Here is a 16,090-nt window from a genome sequence, read left to right as displayed (position 1 = left end):
ATTAGTAGGTTTGGTATCGGTGAACAAAAAAAGGTAAAGAATCCTGCTCATGTTCCATTGCGGCGCTACCTCTCTTTTTGACGAGTAAGGTTTTGGACCTTATTTCACTACACCACACGCTGCTCCAATAATACTATAGCTTAGGTTTTAACCAGGAATTCTCAGTAAAGATTCACACGTTCTGACTAGTGAGCTCAACTATCTAGTCTCAACATTTTTAATAGTGAGTAATAACAGACAGACCTGAAACATCTAATCTATTTCTAAATACTACACACGAAATCAAAGAGTCTTAAATTGGCAACTAATAAAATCCGTTCTGTACAAATTTTATAGCTATACATTTTAATAAATAAACTCGACAAAATCAAACGGAAATCGACTAAGTAGGTATGTATAAACACTTATTACATTTTAAGATGGTATCATCATAAACCTTCATTGATAATGAAATAATTTTCAATTTATTGACATTCTCAAATGACATTATTTTCAAAATAATATCGAATAACTTATTAAATAAATAAATTCATAATGATGAGTATGTCTTTATTTGAATGTTTTGCTTAATATAATTGTATAGTCGTTTTTATTTGATGGTTATAAAAATATTTGCAAGCAATAGATTAAAGTTAAAACTTATTTAAAAAAATCTAAAAGTATTCAGTTCTACTGTTCGATCGCTTGAAGTCTATATTAACCTCTGAATTCAGATCCGATATCAGATTAAAACTGTCGCAAACACGAACATTATTACAGATATATATTAAAAAAGCTCTTAAATACTTTATGGATGTTCCGTATGGCATAACTCCTTAAAACTCATAAGCGGTCGTCAACCTGAATGAAGCACACGTACCTACTTCATTAAACCATGAATCGTAAACTCTTTTAAAACGCCATAACCGACCACAATGTTTAATTTAATCGTCACAATCTTTAAGGCTACACCACATCCTATCGATTTTTTAAAAGTCCATAAATCGGTTATTAAAAGTTACCACATCTTTACGTGTTTACGTACCGTATCTTTGACGTTACCTATTTAGTAATATGTTTGGTTAAATAGTTACAATTTTTCTTTAATAACCATTGCATCCGGTCCGTACGTTAGGGTTTATATTTGATTGAATTTACGACTGTTTTCATTGCGGGTACTGTTTAATATAAATATGCTAGACAGTTTCCTGTTGGTTAATAAGAAAAATGGTTCTATAAAAACAATTGATATTAATATTAAATTTGTTTAATATAAATAATATGACATGAACACATTTTAATACCCTAAGAAAAAGTAACTAATTCTTCATTTTGTAGGAATTTAAAAGAAATATTGGATGAATAATTTTGCGTTAATACTTTTTGTTTCGACCGTTTAGAAACAAAACTACTTATTAACTAATGAGAACGTAGCATACATTATTAGGGACGAGATTGTGGAAAATTACCAAACTTCTTAACAATTTATAAGAACAATATAAATTTAAAGTTATTTACTTTATATTTTATTGAATAATATTGCTTTAGAGTAAATTAAAATGAAATTTATAAGGTTATTAATACTCAGAAATTTTCTTGGTATGACCACGGAACAACGGTAGCAGTAATAAAAGCATGGTTATGTTTCATTATTAATTAGTTGTTTGTGTTTTGAATTTAGAATATGAACTATTACTGTGATAATTAAATAAATATTATTTTTTTATTTCTCTTTTAACACTGCATTTTATCTATGCCAATTTTATTCCACATAAAACAGTGGGCATATCGTCAACAAAAAAAATGTAGTGTTTTAGTAGTGTATTTTTTTAAACTTATTTACAACATATTATGTGTATATATAAAAAGTTGTCACAGGCCGTTTTAATAAATCGAAAACACTTCCAATCTCATAACATATTTAATATGTTAATAAGTGATTTATTTTATAATCACAACTTTTAAGTGTCAATAATCCAAATGATTATTATGTAAATCTATAAACGATGCACCATACTAGCTATTTAAAGATATTTGTCAGAATAGACAAGTCGAAACGTAGTGTAATTTTAGTTATGGTGACATAAATAAAATTAGAAGTCATTAATATTTTGAATAATTGAAAGGGTTATCGGTTACTAGGTTTTATGAATAATTTGTCTTTTAAAAATGTTTTAGATAGAAGTTTATTCCAAAAGGTTTTTACATATTTTTTAAATATTAGGATAATTAAGAAAAATATTTTTGGGTTTTTCTTACATTTTACTCCGTGTGATGTGTCTACTAGTGTTATAATCTAGTAGAAGTCTGATTGATAAGAGTGTTCTTGTAATACCATTTAAAAAGTCAAGCTTAACACTGCATCTACATATATCAATTTATGTCCACAGATATATGTTCTATAATTTGAATTATATTTCGTAGGAACAAAAGTAAATAAATACATCTTCGCGGAGTTGAATACAAAGATAATTATATCTCGGTTAAGTATTTTGGACTGATAGGTGAGTTAGCTAGTGTAATTACAGACTAACAATAACAGTTTCTATAAAGAGCTACCTTACCTTGACTCATAATCGTTTAAAGTTACAGCCAGAAAATGTCCCTGAGTAGTCTCGTTTCCTCCTGGTAAGGTAATATGTTTGGAACATATTCCATCATACTCCTTTAATTCGGTTTGATTGCTATCCAATGAGTAAGCATAGTAAGTAGTCACCTCAAATATTAACATTGTGAAATTTTTTATAATATATTTATTTATAAAAAGGCTTAAAACAAGTTGAAAACTAACAATTAAATAATATAAATGCTTCAATAATGTCAAAACAGATCCTATCGGAAACGATAAGCAATTTAACGATGTATTTCGTAAGTTTTTATTGCGAAATATTCATACTAAAAACGCACAATGGTGCGAGCAACGCACGGTAAAAATATGCCACCAAATATATCCTTTTACTTTAATTTAAAGCGGCTTAATTTAAAATTTTAAACGCTGTAATTTCAACGTCAACTCGATTCAATACCGTAATATGCATTATTCTTAAAGCCAAAACGCCGCGGGTCGCCATTAACAATTGTCGCCAATAAAATTAAACTTGTTATAAGGAAAATACAGTGTTGGAGGTAAATTGGCTTTTCAAAGAAATTTCAAGTCCCATTTGTGAGACAATCTTATTCATTATTCTCAGGAACAGCTGTGGACTTGCTAATAAGATCATAACCTATATTTCTTTAGCACTAAAATATCTGTATGAATTGTGTTGAAAGACACTTTGACTGTTCTTTTAATGTGTACCGTAACAAACTTACCAATAGGTAGGTTAACGAATGTTCTAAAAATTGATTCAAGACTGATTCATTCCAGTTATAAGCGGTTCTTATATTTTTTTCGAAACAAAAAATAATAAAACAATTTTTTGCATATTATTTTGCTAACATTTAAAATAGCGCAAATAATTTCTAAACTTAATAAAATAACAATAATATATATCTATTAATAACCGATTATTATTACGAATTAAAACCGTTAAGTAAAACCTTTTTTTAAGCTTTAAATTTAAAACCGTAACGAAAAGCACAGATTAGTAATTTATTACATTCTTATTTCGGTTTTAATACGACAGGTGATTATTAACGAGTAGCTATTTAGAAGTATCATTTTGATGTAACGCAATGTAACTTACTAATAATACCTATTTAACAGGCTTTAAGAATTAAGTTTAAGTACATTTAAGTATAATAACCTAAGACATCATGTGAAACTAATCTATTAGAAAATTTATTACAAAAATAATTACTTAAGCGTTATTGAGTTTTGATAGAAATATTGTTTTAGAAAATATAAAATATTGTACTAGTAGGTACTTCATTTTGATCAAGTAAGTATTTTAATTTGATAAAGTCAACTAGTAAAAATTTTCAATGATTCTTTAGTTCACCTGTTTATATTTTCTTGATGTAACCATTTTTAAACTGACAGTTTTATTTGAAATTTTAAAACTCTTCCTGAATAGTTTTTTATTTATTTAATTATAAGCTAACATAAAACACTTTTTAATTTTAAAAGATTTAATTACTTACCACATTAGGTATAATATTTTAAATTATAATTTATAAAAATCATTAGGATTAATGATATTTTGTCGAGGATGTACGAGAATAGCATCACTGTGTTAGCTTGCGATCTTTTATTTAAATTAAAATAAAGTTATTAGTTATGAACGATTTTTTATGTTAAATTTAAAGAAATGAATACGATTTTTGTTTCGAAAACTTAAAGTCATTGTTAATTATTTGAAAATAGAACGTTATGAAAATATAATTTGGTAATTTAAAAAATAAATAATCTACAGCACAATCATTACATTACATTTCAAAATACGATGTATTATAATATCTATAAATGATTTTATTTAAATTTAAGAAATATGCTTAGACGTGAAATATAAAATGATTATTTACCTTCATTTGCGTTACCATTGTTCCTCTCGCCTGTTGAGACATCAGAGAAAACATCGACCAAAACCGAAATAGACAAAACAAAATTAACAATAAACTAAAATTAAACACGTGAAATCGTCCTATCACAACGATTCTTTGGCATTATTACCTCACAATCCAGTCTTTACAGTCACAGAAACGTACTCACTCACAGAAAAAAATAAAACGAAAAGTATTGTCCAACACAAAACGGTGATAGTTCGTGATGATCGCGATCGTATTCGATATCGGAACGCGAGACACGTCCACTGATCGCGCGCGTTCGACACACAATGCTGCCAGATCGAAGCGCGTCGACAATACGCGCGCGCTACAATGACCGCCGCCCCGCGCCGCGCGACAAGGACGCACCGACCTAATGTCACTGCCCTACGAACAATGCCGTCCTTCCAGCACCTCACACTGGAAATAAGAAACGAACCTCATCTTCTGATGCTGCCGTGCCAATCCGTAGGACATGAGGACATCCTAGGATCGAACGGATGCCCATCTTCTATTTAGAACTGCGTTTAAAATCAATTGTCTATGCGGAATAACAGCGCGGTATCTATACAAAAGCGTGAGGCCGTCCTTCTCTAGCGGACGATATTGTGTGCGTATCGAGACGTTCTCTCTCGCTCGCCGGGCGTGCGGGTCGGCTAGGCGACGCTCCGTCCCGCTCTAGGCCCCGCCCCGTGAGCGTCTTTGAGTGTGCCGCGCGGTGCAGTGTGCGTGGCGCGGTGAACAGCCGAGCATTGTGGAAACGATTCGCACACCACAATGCGGCCCAGGTGGGAGTGCGCCCGATCTACGAGGGCGTTTAAAAAGTCGATACAATCGCTCTTACATTTGTATTTGTGAAGAAAATTTTCTTTATTTCGACAGTAGTTGTGAAACTGGGCGTGTTGGCATTGTGTCCGCGAGGCGTGGCCAGAGGAAAACGTTCTATTGTGCGGTCGGCGCGATTGTAGGATTGGCGCGATCTATTGTTGTTGCGACAACGGACTTTCCCATCGGAGCCGCTCCGCCGATGAAATACGATGCCACTGACGAATATTTTTAGCCACGGTCGCTTCCATACAATACATTTGCATATCATTCATAAAAAGTCGCGCATTATCCTCGGCTCTTTTAATGGAACCTGCGGATACACGTACGAACTGGTTTCAGATATTTTGACATGATACAGATCGCGGACAATCAAGTTATAATTTCAAATAATAATACATACATACATACATTCTCACAGTACCATCTTATTATAGGTACATTCAGGTTATACCGTATTGTCCGTGTGAATCCGAAACATCTAACACTTAGGTATGTGATCTGAAAAACATCTCTAATTAACACCGCGACCGGGCGGTAACCTCAAAATGTCAAATGGTTGTTAGTGACCAAAATAGAATTAATACGGTTTCAGCTCAGCTGACATTAGGTACTTCCCTCTAAATAATGCGTTTAAACAATTGATATTATATAATTTTAACGAGAATATCGAAATAATACACACCTTTATCCATTTAATAGCCATAGCTATTACAAAAGATCAGTTAAGATATAAAATAGATATGTAATTAATGGAACCTCTGAAATTGATAGCTCTTCAAACTTCATTTAACGAAACGCTTCCAAACAAATATCTGTAAATATCAGCAAATATCTGTAGATACCTGTGTTATTAAGAGTAGTAAACAGAGGTATCTCTATAGAGTAGGTAGGTATATCGTGTTCTTATATGGTTCTTTTTACAAGTTTTCATGTTTCTCTAAGCGGACAATGTGACCCATATAGGGCGTAGCGCAGGCGTGGAGGAATGTATGTCTCGGGGTATCTCCCATCCCCAACGGGGGGTTATTATCTAAAAGGGGTGTGAGGCGCCCCCCGGCTTTATTATACTGGTTCCAGCGAATTGCTTTTTGTTTGTGCACTGAATAGCGTATTTAGTAATGAAACTTTTTGATTTCGATCTGCCTCTGTCTGCTATACGTTCGTTTTAAACTGTGTTTATACGACCTTCTTAATTTCGTATCATAATATTAAGTTCATACAGCGGCATTAGATACTTATCTTATAAAATTTCTTGTTTGGTAATAATATGTTCTATAATGATGGTAAATTCTTAATTAATTCTACACGCTTAACATGTTAATGGTCTAAATTTAAATCGTATGAAACTGCAACATTAGCTACTTATATCCAATATTATATACTAAAACCTCTGTAAAACGCTGCATCTTTCGATATAAGTTCTATGTTTGTCGGTTCAGTAGTCTTTTCAGTAAGGCATTACAACAAAACGTCTCATAACTAAATGGTGTTTAGCATAGACGATAAAATATCAACGTAATTGTTAGGTAAAGTCAAAATCAGTAATGCGTTATTCATTACAATAATTTTTACATCGAAGGATATAACACGACAAAATTGCGTATCATTAACGTTCGTTTTGATTTTACTATACAGGACAGCGTCGAGAGTTCTTGTTTTACAACATATTTGCAGGTCGCCCTTATACTCTTTGTCCTAGTCGAGATTATCGGACCCAGGGCTATTACTTGATTGGTTTTTGACGTTGTTTGTAATAAGTCAGAACTTCCCGAGATAACATTAAGATGTTTACTCTCCTTTGATACCGTGTTGACGTTTCGAGAAGTTTATTGATATAATTATGAAGGTGTTTGGGTGTGTATTGAAGCGATAATTCATACCGTTAACTAATTGAATTCGACCGAGATGAAAAACTTGACAGATTATAACATAACATAACATAACATAATCAGCCTGTAAATTTCCCACTGCTGGGCTAAGGCCTCCTCTCCCGTTGTGGAGAAGGTATGGAGCATATTCCACCTCGCTGCTCCAATGCGGGTTGGTGGAATACACATGTGGCAGAATTTCGTTGAAATTAGACACATGCAGGTTTCCTCACGATGTTTTCCTTCAACGCCGAGCACGAGATGAATTATAAACACAAATTAAGCACATGAAAATTCAGTGGTGCCTGCCTGGGTTTGAACCCGAAATCATCGGTTAAGATGCACGCGTTCTAACCACTGGGCCATCTCGGCTCAATCTTCACAGATCTTGACAGATTGAAACATTCTAAATTTAAAATCAATTGTTTGTTTTTTATTACATAACAACTTAAGTAGAGGGATACCTATACTGTATATTGACTTACCTGTAAGATCTAAGACCTATTCCAGAATAAAGAATCGCTACAGCATGGTGTAACGTAAGAATTACATGTAAAAAGCTTATGATCTTCCTTGAGGTTCAAGCTTGCTCTATACTAAATTTTATCAAATTGGGTTCAGTGGTTTAGCGTTGATAAACAGACAGAGTTACTTTCCCATTTATAATATTAGTATAGATTGGACTCACAGATCTAAATTTAATGATGATAAGTTTTACGAAAATACGGTAGATGTTTCAAACTCTATTAAGGATTCCATTTCCATAATAATATATTTAACCCTCACACCCCAACGTTCATGGTGTCTCATAAACTTTGAAAACGTGGTCGAACGTACCTGTTTGTAAACTGTTATTATGAATACTGAGATAAATAAGATATAAATCTTTGATGATGCGTAAAGGCGATACTTTTTAAGTTGACTTTCAATAAGTCATATAAAATAATAGGTATATCTATACCTACCGATACAATAAATAAGATCTACTATTACCGAATTTTCATGTGCTTAATTTGTATTTATAATTCATCTCGTGCTCGACCTGCATGTGTCAAATTTCAACGAAATCCTGCCACATGCGTATCCACCAACCCGCATTGGATCAGCGTGGGGGAATAAGCTCCATACCTTCTCCTCAAAGAGAGAGGAGGTCTTAGCCCAGCAGTCGGAAATTTCCACTATTGTTGTATTATCTTGTACACTATTCCTGGCCGTAGATTGAAAACCAGGACCAATAAGGTTTAATATCAATTTTGGTTATAATATAGGTATTCGCAGAAGTGTTATGTTGGGAACGGTTATTTCCGGTGACGTGTAAACACGTGGAGTGTACGCTCATGAATTTTTTATACCATTCGCAGTAAGATATCTCCTAATCAATTGGCATTCATAGGCTGACTGGCAAATGTGCCAGTTGTTCGTAAGTGGTCACAACTGCCCATACTTGTTAATTTTCAATTGTACACTTGGGCCTGTAGTTACACCGGCTCACTCATTCTTCAAACCGGAACACAACAATAAGTACAATTTTTAGTTTTTATATTTGCCTACTCATAGCACCATAAAAAAATGTTTATTTTTTCCAAATATTTAAACAACCGTAGAGACATACATTAAATTTAAAGAAAATTTAACCCATTCTAATAGACTGATGTCATTTATTACATCGAACGCAAGAAAGAAGATTTTTTTAACTTATAAAAAGTATTTTTTAAAAGCAATACTAACAAGATAAAGGCCGTCCCGGGACTTAAATATCATAATTCCATTCCCGCATCGCATTTATATCCTGGTAAAAATATACGCAACGCAAATGGTCCATATCTCGTTAACTTCATTAATCTTTCTCTCCCGATATTGCCCGGACCTAAATGACCGTTTTACTTAGTTTTTTAATGACGCTTTTAAGTAAAAATAAGTGAAGTTAGTTTTTTTGATGACGCTTTTACGGGGAAATAACTAAATCGTCCCCATTTACGGCACTTAAGGTAATGTTTACATTTTTTAATGATTTCATCCTGTGTCCCCTAATGTGTCCCGGCCTTTATGGTGATAACTTTACTTGGATTTATACGGACTTGCCTGTAAACGGATTTCTCTCTTTCTGTCATAATTGATTTGACGTTTGTAAGAAGAAGACAGCACTGTTTAACTAATCGATTCTTAAACAATTTACTCCGTTAGTAAGTTCTTATACCGAATTGCATTCGTATTTTAAAATAATATGTATTTTTAAATAACGAATAGGTCTTCGAAATGTTTTACTATCGATACGCAAAATGCTACGCACACTAATGTGCGTTCTATGTGTTGTTTTCATTGTGGAATTACACATTCCATATTTGAATTTAAATCGATCAATTTAATTTCTTTGATTATATTATAGTTAAATACACTAGATGACTTTATGTTGTAGTTATACTTTATTAGTTTTTGTTAAATGAGGCCGTAAATAAATATGTTGTGTTTTTTAATTACTTTGCCTTGTTAGGCTGCATGTAATAGGTAGTGCACAGTTGTGATTAAAACAATAATTAATACGGCTACGATCGACTGTTACGGACACAATTAAAAACCCGTCATTGTCTGAATCATTCCATTTTACGCAGATAAGCTAGTACAGAGGTTTGCTGGGCGGTGTCTGGTGGCTGACAATAGGGTATTGTGTAGAGGGCGTGGTCCATTGTACCCCTCGACCAATCAGAGCGCTGTATTCAACAATAGCGCACCGAATTGGAATGCTGCGTCAACTCTATTGTCGGATTGGTGTGGTTACTGATTTCAAATTTAGAATTGTTTGGATTTTAATGGAATGTTTGGCGATATTTTAGTGTTTTCTCTAAAATTTAGTGTATTGTAATTTACTTATTTTTGTGTGTGCGTTATAAACTTTAATAGAATAAAAATACAATTTGTAATGGATTCAATAACACTACATAGATATATTATGAATAAAGTTTTTTTATTTAACAATTAGGTAAATATGAAGTTGTTATTTTTGACAGTATTTTAAAGTGTTACATATACGGTATACCTATATATAGATACCTATACCTATACAGGATTACTTATGGAATATAGCGTATCCGTGGCGAGTTCTATATTGTTTTTTACTATATAAATAGGTACCTGCTTTTATTAATGACAACTAACGCATGGATCTTAGTGGAATGTCGCGGGTTCAAATTGGGGCAAACATTTTAAACGTTTACAAGTGTTAGTTAATTTATTGAAGTTTCTTCCCTGAAGAAAAACAACAGAAAGAGAGTAGATACCTAAATAATTATTTGAGTTTGGTTTACCTACCTACTACCTAGATACAAAACCTATCTAGGAATACATATTTATTAATTTTTATTTAGTAGTCTCGAATATTGAAGAGTTTAAGAAGATAATTTTTTTGGTTGGATTCGACCCATTTTATCTGGATGTGTCTGACCCACTTCGTCAAACAAAACTACCTACCTACCTTCTTTGGTATATTTATCAATAGGCACCTAGATTATATTAGCAAGTAACTCAGTAACTTAGTAGTTTATTGTAAGTTATCGTCAAGCTATTTATATTCAATATAAAATAACTAGTAAAATGAACTTAAACGATACGGCCAGTGTTCAATGCTCTCGGTACAGTCGTGAATAAAAATAACTACCTACCCACCTACAATTCAACTCATTGCGCTGTAGGCTACGTATCTAACTACCTAGGTACAAATAATTAATATGAAACCTACCTATACCTAAGAAGACAAAGAAACATTAAATTAAACCATTCAGAAGAATTACATCCCTAGTGGCTAGGTAAATTTACCTAGGTAGGTAGATAGATACAGTAAAATACCTATTATAAATAGGTAGGTAAAAGTAATTATATGTTTATTGATAGCTTACCGCCACGTGGTCATCGATAAGTGTGCTACGTTCAGGCACGATTATTGTCTTATAATAATTAACCATTATCTATCTATTCTATTAGGTATATACCTCTCAACGTGTGCATTATGCATGTAGGGAATAACACTAATTGACATAAGAAATAAATAAAAAAACTAGGTCATTGAACTTCGCAATATCGTTTCGGTACCAAATTAAAATAGCCCGAAAATAAAAATGACTACAACATTTAATTTATAGGAACGATCTTTAAAAAATCACCAAAATAACATGTTTTCTAAACATTTTTTTTTTTATCTAAAGATATCCTACCCTTAACTAAGACTTCAAGTAGGTATAGATACTAATCTTGTTGATGCAAATGACGTTTTTAAATAACATTGAAATATTAAAGCACTTCAGTATCGAAGTATACAGCGCTCATTACAGCGCATCTGAGACCGGATGTTGGGAACAGGTGTCGCTTACATGAAAACCGATACGAAAGCGAACCTTAACGCAACGTAATAAAGGCCACATATTTCACGAAGCTCCGCATTTCGTCACACAAATATAGCTCTTATGAATGAGCAGTAAGGTATATTACAAGTGAAGTAATCAGCGATGTCTGATTTAAAGTGATGTTCAAATAGATGTACCTACTTTGTTTCCGCAATTGACGGTGTTATCTTTTTAATTATGTCAAATTATTGGTTCCAGATATAAACAAAGTACCTACCTAGATAGATATAAAATTTCTTTTTAAATAATAAAAAAAAAAACAAACAACGCGTATGAATTTAAAAAATAAGTAAATGACAAAGCTTGAATGTATTGAAATAAAAAAAAGCCATCCAGTGTTACTGATGATGATAATATATTCTAACAGTTATTCTTCATCAAAATCTGTTCAGGCATTTAAGTTATGGTCCAATATATCAACGGAGGCGATGATGGTAACAACCACTTCGAAATAAAACACTCCTTATTTGGGCAGTCGTGTAAAATCATACGTCACATCATATGTCAATTAACTTGTGTGCCATATTATATTGGAAACCAATAAGTCATTCGCGTGTTATTGTGTAACAAACATACAATCACACAGTATTTTATAGTAAAGTAATAGCTAGTCAATCCACTGCTGGGCGAAGTCCTCCTGTCATTTCGGAAGAAAAGAAGTTTACTCCACCAGGCTATTCTAATATCGTCAGATTACGTAACAAGAAAGTCTGAAGTCAGATGAGCTAAAGGGACTACTAACTGTAAGGAGGTCCTCTCTCTCCCTAAATTTTATGATAAGATATTCGTACTAATTAGCTCTTCATATAAATTATCATCAAGACAATGATATCTAGTATCTACCCATTGATAGGTGACCCATAGTATAATTCTTTTTATATAGGTATGTATGTAGGTAGGTATACATTTATAACATATATATTGTGACGTGTTCCTCTTGAAAATGCACACAGAGACAACTAAAATAAAGACCATTCCTAATAGCTACCCCCCACATCGCGTTTCAACTACACAACTATTTATTACGTTGCTTTATATTTGCTACGTTTCAAACAAACGGGCACACATTCGTAACTTAAACCTCCCACGGATATAAAACCGAACCCCCTCCACTAGCGTATAATGCACTATCAGGGGTCTTTCATAAATGGACAATGTGTAACAGTTTACCGTAACACAAGATTTTATTTGCCATCAATAACGACCTTATCACATCGTTATAAGGTTGTATTTCGTTTAGTTTAATTGTAAGTGAAGTTTGTTTGAAGTTGGTGATGTAGATATGTGTGCAGCCACCCTGTTACGACGACGCCCACCACCCAAACCCCCAGCGTCTTGGAAATGCTTAGTTTCGCTTCTATAGACATTTTGTTTGTCCCTTATTCTTGGTTTGAGGCTTGGGTTCGGAGATAGCTGTCTTTATAACGTCGTGGGACGTTCCACAAAGGATCTTTTGATGTTCTTTAATACGAAGGTTTGTAAAGATACGTAAATTATTAAGAAATTAGGTATTGCTAATGAAAAACAAAATTGTTGTCGCTTCAATTGTAAAATGATATTTTATGTGAATTCTGAGTGAATGCGCAGTGGATGGTATGGAATAATTTATGATAAGAATATCGCTGGTTCAAAACCGATCAACGAGAGCAACACTTGAATTTTCGTTTGTTTAATTAGTTTTTGTAATTATTTGTTTTCAATGGAGAAAAACTTTGTTAGGAAAATATTTTAAGGTATTAACATTTTCACCAATCAGCAACAACCTCGAACAGCCATTTGAAATAACTTTCAAATCATAGCCTCAAGCGAGATGTTTACATGTTATAATTTTCATTATTTAATTTTGCAATAAAAACAAAAAAAAACACACATCATAGTAGTTAGTTAGTATGGGGAAGTAGGTATACGTATAAATCTCGGTAGAATCTGTTAAGAATCTAACCAGATACATTCAAAACCATAAATAGACTTGCAAAGAATATAAATATGGAGATTTAATGTTTGCAATTTAAACCATTTGTTGAAACGCCATACGCCATATTAAACCTTGCTTCTTATTGCTATCATATAAAAATTAAGTTTCAGTTTAAAACAATTAATTATAACAAACTCACACACGCGTACACATTCAAACATACACAGAAATAATTATATCAAATAGAACCGATTCGATTTTTAAAATTCTTTACGTCATCTACTACCACATAGATAGGTACGTACGTACATATACAATAGAACATAATCTATTTTTAAAAACTCTTTAATTTATATAAATTATAAAATACCAACTACTAAATCACACACACATACCTACGTATGAAGTATAAACAATCTATGTATAGATTAGATTTTTCCACTCACACTTGGAGAAAATAAAAGGACAGAAATAACAGCACATAGAGACAGGGGGAGACAAGGAACCAAAAAGTAAAAAGTTGAGGGATGAGCAGTCCGCCTTTGTGTTTACACCCCCGGACAGTGTGCAAAAACATTTTACATACATTTTTAAATAATCACACAAGCAAATGTTATCTAATCTTGTAGGTATACAGGCTGATGTGAAATTAATGCGGGAACTTTGTAAAGATATTTTCGTGGTCGTTGCTGTGTCTAATTTGGTTTTAAATAACCGTTAAAATAAAAAGCAAAAACAAAATTATCTTATACTAATTAAATCGCGAGCATATATTCTGTATACAATAGTTAGACATTTTTTTACTATAGCTATTTTAAGGCAATCCATAAAGATATTCCAGTTTGATAGATATTCATTTGAAGAGAGAGAACCGACCGACGGATTCCATTTTCAAAAATGAAAAATCACAGTGTACATCCCACTGCTGGACAATCAATAATCAAACTGATCTTTAAACTTAAATCTAATTCTTTTTTAATAATTAAATAATATTCTCCCGTTTTATAAAAATCATAGATCAGATTTGTACCAAAATGACTATAAATCTATTAGTGAACTAAACGTTTTTAAGAAACGCCTAAAAAACTGAGATTTATATAACAATTAAATTGTTTTATCGCGCGCTTTTATAAATTGGCCTTTCATATAATATATCAAACGTTAAACAGACTTAGAGCTATTAAGAAACAATTTTCGTAATGGCGTAGGATTAACTTTTAAATAGATATTTATTGTACAAAATACCACAAGTTTTTGTCATTGTAAAAAATGATTTTTGTAAATTATTATAGAAATGTAATTATGATTATGACCTGGTCGAATACGGTCACGTGGGTCAAGGGAGCCAACTGTGTAGAGCATACGTTACAGAAAAATTTATAACAAAATGAGATATGACCTTTTTTATTTTATTTAGGAAGTCTTAGGAACTAAGATGTAATGTCAAAGTCAAAAATCTTTATTCAATATAGAAGTGTTTACACTTGCTTATTGATAGTCAAAAATCTACCACCGGTTCGGAATTTAATACCTCGGACCTGAGAAGAACCGGCGAAAGAAACTCAGCGGGATATTTTTTTTTGTCATTTACCCTTCAAACCGGAGCATACGTAGATTTGGCTTTAGGATGTGCTGAGTGAGTGGTACCTACTACCGTCTGTACTAGGTACATATTCTTGCACCACCAAGTAAAAGAAATGAGGTTATACCTAAGTGTTATTACCGTAAGTTATTAATAAGTCGTTATAATGTATCAACGTGTGTGTTCATAATCAAACCTTCTCTCTGCAAAAGGCATATTTGACAACTTTCTTGTTGAATACATTTTCACAGAACATTTAAGTTGTCAACAGTATAACACTGTGTTGCTATCCGTGTTTTCGAATAAGAAATAATTCCGCTATTGAAATACAAAACTAGGTTTAATTCTATACATTTAAAATTAACTTAATATAATATAAAGAATAAAAAAAACGTTAAATTGAATAATTTATTTTGCTATCTCTACTCCTGGTTTGCAAAGCTCGGGGAGGCGAAATTAAGAGACACTTTGTGTTGGTTCATAAAGGAATGTACGGCTACTGAATATATTTAAAAGTATTTTTAAGGATATTCTACATTTTCAGTTAGTTATCCCGCCTTCACAATTATAAAGATAAATTAATACTGAACACGGAAATCCTAAATGTCACTTAAGTTGCCAGTTGATTAGGTGATCGGATTTTGTTTTTAAATTTGTTCTTTAACGTGACAGTTACCAGAAAAAAAAAGTTTGCAAATTAAACGTCTATCCATAGTCGATTTTTATATAGGTATAAGTACTCGGGATTTGAACTCGAAACCTCGTGATTTTGTATAACGGAGACGATAGACAGTTTTATATTTTATAGAATAGCTGTGTCCGAATGTGCCGAAGCTATGCGCAATATAAACAGACAGACAGACCGTGTAATACATACATATGCATTTAGTAAAAAGCGGTTATTTTAATATTAGAAGCAGACACTCAAATATTATTATATAAGATATTCACCAGAGAATCTAAAAAAAAATCCTTTTAATAATAATAGTTTCAATGACGTTTATTGTATTTATAATCGTAGACAAATTGTAAATTTTAT

General features: G+C 32.4%; 1 protein-coding gene across 2 annotated transcripts in view; it reads right to left on the bottom strand.

Annotated features, from left to right (window-relative positions):
• The window catches only part of LOC113397644 (transcription factor SOX-6), a 179,234-nt gene that overhangs the window by 101,233 nt on the left and 61,911 nt on the right, over positions 1-16,090 (bottom strand). Inside the window, exon 1 of one of the 2 annotated variants that reach the window (XM_064218461.1) lies at positions 4,444-4,745. The exons of the other annotated variant lie outside the window; for it this stretch is intronic. The gene's annotated coding sequence lies outside the window, so the exon portion shown is untranslated. Of the gene's footprint in view, positions 1-4,443; positions 4,746-16,090 lie in introns of those variants that run through there. 2 annotated transcript variants of the gene reach the window in all.

Source organism: Vanessa tameamea, chromosome 22 (assembly GCF_037043105.1).
Source record: "Vanessa tameamea isolate UH-Manoa-2023 chromosome 22, ilVanTame1 primary haplotype, whole genome shotgun sequence".
Lineage (NCBI taxonomy): Eukaryota > Metazoa > Arthropoda > Insecta > Lepidoptera > Nymphalidae > Vanessa > Vanessa tameamea.
The sequence above is the reverse complement of the archived record's forward strand: the minus strand, read 5'-3'. Positions and strand labels throughout refer to the sequence as shown.